Raw genomic sequence first — 9,749 nt, 5'->3', positions numbered from 1 at the left:
TAAGAATTACCTCAGTTCTGCAGCTTTCTATGTCTTTTTAATGCATTCTGTTTCAGGGTCACTTTCAATCAATATTTCATTTACTTACTGAGATTGAATAGGCGCTCTGAGACACAGTGTGCTGTTTATCATACAGATTGGACACCTCATTCTAGATCCAAGATCTTTTCCTCAACGCTGGGAGCTGTCCTTTCAGCACCACAAAATTACTGCTTGAAGTTGCATTGCAGTTTTTTTTTCTTTATCACCTGGAGCTTTTCTTTCAGCACCACAACATTGCACTTAGACTTTTTAAATGGCTGCCTTCCTCTTTGCACTGAAGACCAATTTCGTCTGCACTTCCAGTTATTGCTATTACCTGTAGGACTTTCAATCCTATTTCACCCCCCCACCACCACTCCACCCCTTTCTACAAACAATTTAAAACTATCTATTTCTGTGGAAGTCATTTTTCTCATTGAATGATCAGAAACAAAGATAAATTCTAACCTTTAACGGCTCATTCCGACTCATTGCTTACAGTAGATCTAAGCTCTTTTTTCTGCTTATTCGACTCCTTCCAGCTTCCCATCACATCTGTAACAAACTTTTAAAATATTGCCACACCACCATGCACAAGCCTACCTGCACAGTAGAGATAGATTATTCCATCACATTCAGATGGTTAACAGAGGTTAGCAAGTCCTGTATTTATATATCTATATATTTATATCGCTTTCTAAGAAAGTGCATATTAATGTTTACTTTAAAGAATGTGTAAATGGTGCTATCAAGAAATCTGATAAATTTTATCCCAGTTTTTTGTGTACCACTTCAAATGTATGAGATTTATTTTTCTATTGGAAAAAATAAACAGTCTTAAAGCATTACAATTGGTAGATTTTAGTAATTTAACAGTGAATGTAATCCCTATGTCACAGTTTCTTTGGCGATTTTCATGATGGGTCACGCAAAACACAGCACACATATTGCACAATTTGAAATGTACATTCCCCTTTAAGGGTTTGCCTGTTACAAAATGTCTATGTGATCAGGAATCTAAGAATTTGAAACAGACATGCTTGAAGAAAAGCTGTATTACTGCAAGAAAGCATGGGTTGCACACTGGAACTGGTGGTTCTTCAACCGGGCAAAATCAATCCCCATTTATACGTTTATTATGCACAGAGTTCATACATGTAAAATACTGCATGTTTTGTTTAAGTCTTCATTAGGACAAAACAATTAATATCTTAATTATCTAATTTCTCTCTTTGAATCTGCTTGTTTTCTTGTGAGTATTAATACACATAGTTAGCTGCAGTTGTATATTGGTGCCATTTACATAATTGGTAAGTATAATACTGCATTTAAAAATTCTCAGCACAGAACATACAGCATGAGGAGTTCATTGAAAGTTTACAATACTCAGTTTTACATATGATGTTAGAGTATGGCCTGTCTCTTACATGAACCAAGTTGCCATAAAAACTACAGATTAAACCAATTGCCATTATTTTTAAAAAATTATAAAGAATGTTTTTAGATTAGAAATATTTGTTGCTTAGGCATATAGCAACAACCACATGGTATGATTGTACTTTGCCCAGGTACTCTAGTGATGGGTGGAAAATAAATTTACAGAAATATAGAAATATTTTGTTGGTTTTAAAATGCTTATTACCCTGCAGCTAGAATAGTGACCATTACAAATTGCAGACATTTAGATGATGTTCATATGAAAGTACAGACATGCTGATACCTTCAAACTGAAAGGTTGAAGAATGTAGAGCAAATTGTTCTGAGAAAGCTCTAGAAAAGGACTTATTTGTATTTTCCCCCTAAATAAGCACATTATTTAAATAACAGTGTTTATAATATAAGGAGTTTGGGATCTGTTTTCACTTTTCAGTTTTATGAAGGATACCCAACAATTATTTTGAAAATGAGCTTCAAGATATATAAAAAACTTTTTCTTCTCTAAAATGGTTTACCTGCCCATTTATGTAAACAGGAAGCAGATCCTGCGTGCACATTCTCTTGCATGCACATATGTTCAGTTATGAATTGGGAAACTTATGTTGGATCCTACATGATTGAATATATGTGGAGCTAAGGATCATGGTACCTTTCATAAAAATGAACAGAGATGGAAGGACTGTTTGAAATTAAATGATGTTCTACTGGTGACATTACAATTTAAAGATGATTGCTCTGGAGTGCAGATGAAGACATAGTCTACATTGGAGCAGTGGAGTGATATGTTTTTTCCCTTGCTGAAAAAATGGTAACTAAGTGTAATTATTTGGGTGTTCCAGTAGTAAACAGCATTGTTTGCAATGCTATCACCAATATGAAAAATGTCTCTCCTAATGTCTCACCTTGAGGGACAAAACATCGAAAGCAAAAGAAGTGCTGTAAATGAAAATTTTACGTGGCATCAAGAGGGCATTGTGCAATATAAAACCAGTTTGTAGTGAACTATGATTATTTTTATATATCGTAATACTAGTATGATCCAAATGAATTTCTTTATCATGGAATGTTGAAGTGCAATTTAAGAACATGTCTATGTTATGTAATGCAACTAATGCCATCCACTTGGGAAAGGAAATTAAATGTGAAAGTAATGGTGGCGGGACCATGTGACACTTTTAAGCAGTGATCATTTGTAAGAACTTACATATTAAAATAATCTTTAATACTGATGCTGCTTGTATTAACTGTTCTTTTTTTATTTATACAGGAAAATCATGTTAGGCAATTAAATGGTTACTGTTTGAAATGAGCAGACCTCATCTTGGTAAAATGCAGTTTTGTGTAGAAACATACTGCTCAGTATTTACTGACAAATTGTCACACAAATACATTGTCTTTACAGTCCCTCGTACAGATTACTTCCTACTGGAAAACAATCCTAGGCATCTGGCTTGTCTTGAGAGCATATAACTCCAGAGATGTGATTATCTCGAAGTCCCTTACACATCATAAATCAAACACAGAATTTCCTATTTTTGTTAGTCAACATAATACCTATTTTTGAATTTTGTGCATTTGCATTTGATGATAGATAGATAGTAATGAAGAATAAAATGCAGCCAAAACAAAAAGCTAAAGACTGAAATCTCAATTTAATTCTATATTTGATCATCTAAATGTTCAACCTTAGGTTCTCCAAGTTAATCAGGGAGACAGCATAGACATTTTCAAAATAAACAAACATTTGAATGTTAGAAATTGGAGATATTAGAGGAATTAGAAATACAGTAACATTAAAAATATCTTTAAATATCACCATGTTCACCCTAGGCAAGTTACAAAATTATTGTCAGTTTTTAGAAGACAGAAAATCGATGGAACCCCCTTCTTCACTCCTTCTCCAGTCTGTGTGCAAGAAAAGGCCACTGCAAGAATTGCACATACATATGCTTTTATGGTAAATAGCAAGAAATCCCAATATATTTTTTAGAATATGCCCAAACAGTAATATATGGCTAATGATATGAAGATCATTAAAAAGCAAAACATTGAAATACAACACTGTCACTGTTTTAAAGGAAATGATTGTCTTTTGATAATTATAATTTTATCAACTTCATTTCAACATGGCTGAAGCCAAAGAAGTACAAGTGTAGTGATTCACATACAGCAGATTTTTTTCACTTATTCCTTCCCTGACTACTACACTCCAAAAAAGTGATTGCTTATGACTGGGAATCCTCAGGAATGGCATGGAAAGCAACATTGTTAGAAATGGTTCTTCATTTCCTTGCATGAGTAGAAAGTGCCCCTCTACTCATGAAAGAGGATGCTAAGAACCATCCTATAATTGTGTGCCATAGTTTATAGATCAATGGGTACTCCATAATATAAAAAAGTGATATTTTACTTTTAAGTGGTTAATCCTCGCACATAGCTTGCCTATGGATGTTTATTCCACCCTAAATGTCATTATGAGAAGTGAGAATCTACAGGAATTTGGATGTAATCAAATTAGAATGTCCCTTGCGTGGGAAGAGATTTATTTTAAAATAAGGATGTTTAAGACAGTTGTCTATATTTACATTGTATTAATATTGATGAGCAGTGAAATACATATGTATATAATCATCTATAAGGAATGTTTCTCCCATGTTTTATCATGGAAATTCAATTTGAATATGGGTTAGGATCTGTTTCTAAAATTCTGACTGGAAGAAATGACAAAGTCAAATAACAAAACAGCAACAACTTATTATTTTAATTTATAGTCTGCCTTTCTCACTGGAACTCAACGCACATGATATTTTAATCAATCGGTAAGCAGAGTACAAAATATGATAGTATCATTCAATCAGTTTGCGGAGTACAAGACCAGGTTATCTTGTAATTATTTACCAGCATCAATTTAGATGTCTGCCCAATTGATAGGCATCGTGATCATTAGCTAAGGAAACTATTTGATATTTAGTTCCCACCAGCTAGATGGATCTTTTTTTCCCCTTGGTACACATCAATTTAAAAATTTTCCTCTTTGCTTCCCAATGTACATGAAAAACATCCTTTTGAACTGCCTACTCATATGGCTATGGACTTTTTGAGCCTTTTTTGGTTTATGGATTGCATAAGAATGTTGGAAAAATTAAAATGATTGAGAAAGGCTCATACTATCATGCTTCATAAAAACATTTTTTGGGGAAAGACATTCAAAAATCTCATCTTCAAAAATAAAAGATGTGATGAGAAAGATATTTAAGACAAGCATCAATTCAGTTGAACACTGCTTGTAGTGAGTAAAAATCATCTGTGCAACCTGTTCCTTTAGCAACTAACAGACAAGTAACAGGTAAGTTGTCTTCACTGTGTTTCTTCCACATGAAAATTTCTTGTTCCAGGCATGGAAAATCTAATTTTTTTGTTTAGGATTTCCTGGTTTATCAAAATGAAATTTCCAGAAGTCAGATCAGAAGCCTTGTTGGGTCTGAAGTGATTCCTGTTTCTCTGCAGAAGAAATCCCTGATGTGCCCAATCTTATATTGTTCCTTTTCCTCATTGTCACTAATGTCATATCTCATTAAGTCCAATAAGATATTCTTCTTGAATCAGTTACGGTCAAGTTTGTGAAGTCTGAAAGTATTCTAAACAGCTCACTGCTCCTCCTTAGCAGCTTTATATAAAGTAGCAGAGAATTGTATTGGAGGATCATATTGGATAAAGCTAAATTATATCAATTCTGCAGACATTATTTGTACATCTAATTTTAAATGTACTTAGTATGAACTAAGCTCTCGAGAGACTTTTCTGATTCAACATATTTAAGACTAAGAAATTTTTTAAAAGTTAATACGATAGCCTAGCTTCCATGAGGGTCACAAAATAATAGGTATAATTCTATGCAGAAACCGAGCTCATGACCAACAAATACAGTCACATAACACTAGTTTTGACATGCATGGGGAACTTGTGTATCTTTAAAAACTCAATGAAAACATAAATTTTATCACATTTTTAACCCTCTGTGTAATTCTTTGTCTTTTTTAAAAAATCATAGAGAACTTAGGAGTATACAGGCTGCACAAAGTCCAGAGGCTATATGCAATCACCTAGTCTTGCATGCACATATGATAGCTGTGATAGCGCCATTAAAATGATTTGGAACTGTGAAAGAACGCAATAGTATTACTGTATTACACTATCATTGAGAAATTTCTATGGGATGAAACATTACTTTCAAGGAGTACATTCTATGGGAAACTCCCGTGCAAGCCCACTGAGATGAATAGGAACTGTACAACACTAAAACACACATAATTCTTTTCAGTAGAAGATTGAAAAGCAGAATTCTTTGGAAATCTGTGCTCAACTATACATACATACGCGTGCACGCGCACACACACACACATAAAGTTAATATATTCTTTCACAACATTGGCTTTTTAATGCAACTAATATATACTGTATATACTTGCATATAAGTCAACTTTTTAATCCCTTTTTTTAGGCTGAAAAATGTCCCCCTCGACTTATACGTGGGTCACACTTACCGGTAATTCTTGTGTGGCGTTCCCCCTGTCCTGTCTTTGCTCTCTCCTGCCTTCTCTGCCACCCCCCTTTCAGCCGCTTTCTGTGCCTAGTTTTCTGCCTCGCTCCTGCTGGCTGGCAGGCCACCTCATTAACTCACCCTTTCTTTCCTTTCCCTGCAGGCTCTGAGGCTTTTGTACCTGCCCTATAATTTTCTTAAAAGGGCAATGCTCGGAGCATTGCCCTTTTAAGAAAACCATAGAGACAGGCTGCCTGAGTGGCAGCTTCCCTAAAGCCAAGCCTCAGAGCCTGCGGAAAGGAAAGAAAGGGTGAGTTAGTGAGGAAGATGAGCCACTGTGTTATCTGCTTCGCTCTCGCCTGCCTTCTCTGCCGCCCCCCTTTCAACCGCTTTCTGTGCCTTGTTCTCTGCTTCACTCTCTCCTGCCTTTTTCTTTGTCGCCCCCCTTTTAGCCGCTTTCTCTGCCTCATTATCCTCTGCCTTCTCCTCCATTGCCTCCTATCCCATTCACCCTCAACAGCCCCCAACCTCTTCCCTCTCCCAGGACCCATGTGCGCCGGCCTCACCCCTCCTTAAAAAGCCTCCCAAAGGCTTCTGGGGCACTCCCAATGGACCTTTCCCACCCTCAACATATACTCAAATCAATAAGGTTCCCCAGTTCTTCAAGGTAAAATTAGGTGCCTCGACTTATATGCAGGTCAAGTTATACGTGAGTATATACGGTATGCCTTTTTGTTATATGTTATCAGCAGAAGTAATGGTGTGCTGTCTCTGAACAGAATTATTGTGGGTTTTCTATTCTCTGTTGGAACGGTAAGGGTGGAAAACTGGGTAGTGAAGTGTTCTTGAGCTTAATTTTTACAATTAATAATTGTCTTTCTTAAAAGAACACTCCACATTGTATTATTATTATTATTATTATTATGAGATTTAATATACCGCCCTATCCCAGCAGAATATGATTGTAAATAAATAAATCAGGACACATATTCTTATAAATATCATTTTCCAGAGCTTTTGTAGGAGTTTGAAAGGCAGACATCTTTTAAGCAGGGAGAGATTTGGGGGTTGTTATTTGGTTTTAATTGGAAATTATTTTTAACTATTATCGTAAGCCATCTCAAATCATGAGGAATGGGCAGGTACAAATGTCTTAGTAATGAAAAAATCTGATGGCCTGTTTTAGATACATATTAACTTTTTAGATATGTTAACTGAACAAATGCAATGTGAATGTATACATGGAGTGACTTTAGGCAAAAGTACAGGCAGATGACTGACATATTGGCAGCATTCTTCCGATGGACCTAAACACAAACAAACTGAAAGCTGGGCCATACTGTGCAACAGTATATTTTAAGAACGTCAAAAGGCAAAACAAGTAAAACTTATACAATTAGAAGATTTATGACTCACAAATTGACAATTCACATAGGAAAGATGGGGCTTACGGTAATAACAATTGGGCCAACGCACACTAACAGCAAACTATGAGCTAATGTAAATATATAGATAAGGAGTTGGGATGATAATAGCAAAATAAACCTGCTTAAAAAACTGCATAAAAGGGTATTAAGCTAGGAACCAGTCTTGCCCTTTAAGAACAAGAGACTCTGAAAAACAGTATTCTCACTCTATTGATTCAATATTTTTGTACTAAATTAGACTGATGTAAAAGAAATGAAGCGGGGTTTTTTTTCAGTCTTCAAGCATAGCTCCTTCCATGTTGCATCCCATGATGCACTTTATTGTCCTCTGTTTTGTGTGTCCTGAAATTAAATTTTCTTCTTGAGAACCATGGTATCAGTGTCCTGAACATGAAACTGCCAAGCCTGCACCTTTACTCCTACACCCAAAAATATTGAACAGCTGTTGTTTTTTGCAGGATGGGATCCTATTCACTTTGTAGATGTAGACTTGCTATGGTCTTTGTGTAATTTTCTCACTTTTTTATTTTATACTATCATCTTCTCCTATAGACCTGCTCTGTTTGGCCTGTTACTGTGTCGGTATTAACAGTTTTTCCCTACTTCTTCTGTAAAAAAGATTTTAAACATTAAACAGTGTATTTCACCAAATGTTATAAATGTCATTTCAATAAATACCACACTGTCACAAAGTTGCACTGTTTAGATTTAAAGAAGATGAATTAGTTAATCAGGTAGATGTTTTCTATCTCTGTAACCAAGAGAAAATTGTGATCAAATGCAAAGAAGATTAATTTGGACTGTCTTTTTAAAAGAAATTTATAGAAAATGGCATTCTTAATTACCTAATCAACTCTAAAGGAAATTGTAAATTTAGGCGGAAGATTAAAAATCTGCCTGATCTCATACTATGCATGTGTATCCTGGTTTCTCAAAATGTTCTTGAATAGCAGAGCAGAATAAAGGGGAGAAGGAAAAATCAAAGACAACATGATTTGGGCAGCTCTTGTATGCAAACATAGTTCTCACTGCCAGCAGAAAATTAAAAAAACCACAATGTTCCTTCATAGAAGGTCCACTTGATGCTACAATTAAAATGAATCTGCTAGGAAAATATATTTCATGCTTACCTGTTGAACAAAGACAGCGAAAACCCTTGTTTGTATGGACCTTTTTGTAACACAATCAACTAATTACATTTTCTTAATACAGGATGGTTTGTTTAAGTCATTTATCTACTTTGGATAATTACAAAGATGTAATTTTAAAGGAAGCCAACAGGTTACATACTACAACTCCCTTCTGCTGAATAAGAAGAGTTGATCCAGCAAGTGGAGCAGAGAGAAAAAGATGATCCACTTACGTAATCTGGTAGACAGAATCCTCAAATGAGCTGCAGAAACTATTGAGAATCAATTACATTGCATTCTAGGTAAATTGCAGCAAGGGCTGATTCATGCTTTTTCAAAGATCTAAGAAATGGGATCAAAATATGGTTGTATATCCAGCCACAGAGTTTTAAAGGCTTCAGTTTTACCAACTCCTCATCCCCAACTCCCTGGACATGATGGGAGTTAGCTCTTCAGGGACAAAGTGGGGGTCTCATGTGACAGGAATGAATTAGAGGAAAATGTCACTTCCTCTTAAGAAATCTTAAGTGCCTTTCACTGTTTGGAATGCATAGTTGAATAAGTGTCATGGGTCTGTTTGGGTATGACATATTCAACAAGTGAAAATGATTTTATAACTGGAACAAGCATCACACTTTGTGTGATGTTTGTGAACCTCTTAGAAAAATCACCCACCATAAATCGTAGCTTAGATCCACCAGGGATTTGTCATGGGCAGAATGATTTATGTTTGCTGAGCCCAACTTTCTCACATTCCCCTTCCTGCAAGAGCCTGAAATACCTCCTGGAATCTTGAATCCAGGGGACAGGGAACCCCCAGAATACGTTGGGAGGGGGGCATTTCATCTTGCTGCAGGAGGAGAAAATGAGCAAGTTGTGCACTAAAGGTAGAAATGGACAAACTCTGATGGATCTAAGACTGAACAATGTCTATAATGACAAGTTAGACTAGATAATATATTTTAATGTTGCTTAGATGAATACTGGCATATTATAAGCAGATCTTTACGACTGGATCAATATAGACGATAATGATCCACTGTAAGTTTGCATGTGACATTACATGATCAGATCTGAAAAGAAGTTTTTTTAAAAACCCGTTTCTTCATGGTTAGGTTGTTTTAACATTGATATTACATTTGTATTATATAATATTGGTGGGATAATTCATAAAGTCTTAATTAACTGTGTTTC

The 9,749-nt window shown here is 35.5% G+C and overlaps 1 protein-coding gene across 4 annotated transcripts in view; it reads left to right on the top strand.

Moving 5' to 3' along the window:
* NOVA1 (NOVA alternative splicing regulator 1) overlaps positions 1–2,687 on the top strand; it is a 181,864-nt gene extending 179,177 nt beyond the window's left edge. For all 4 annotated transcript variants that reach the window (XM_048484401.1, XM_048484400.1, XM_048484402.1 and 1 more), the window contains one exon: positions 1–2,687. This exon is cut by the window's left edge and continues 3,889 nt beyond it. The gene's annotated coding sequence lies outside the window, so the exon portion shown is untranslated.
* Positions 2,688–9,749: the final 7,062 nt, after the last annotated feature.

This window comes from Sphaerodactylus townsendi, linkage group LG02, assembly GCF_021028975.2.
Source record: "Sphaerodactylus townsendi isolate TG3544 linkage group LG02, MPM_Stown_v2.3, whole genome shotgun sequence".
NCBI classification, from domain to species: domain Eukaryota; kingdom Metazoa; phylum Chordata; class Lepidosauria; order Squamata; family Sphaerodactylidae; genus Sphaerodactylus; species Sphaerodactylus townsendi.
This window is presented reverse-complemented; position numbering and strand designations above follow the sequence as displayed.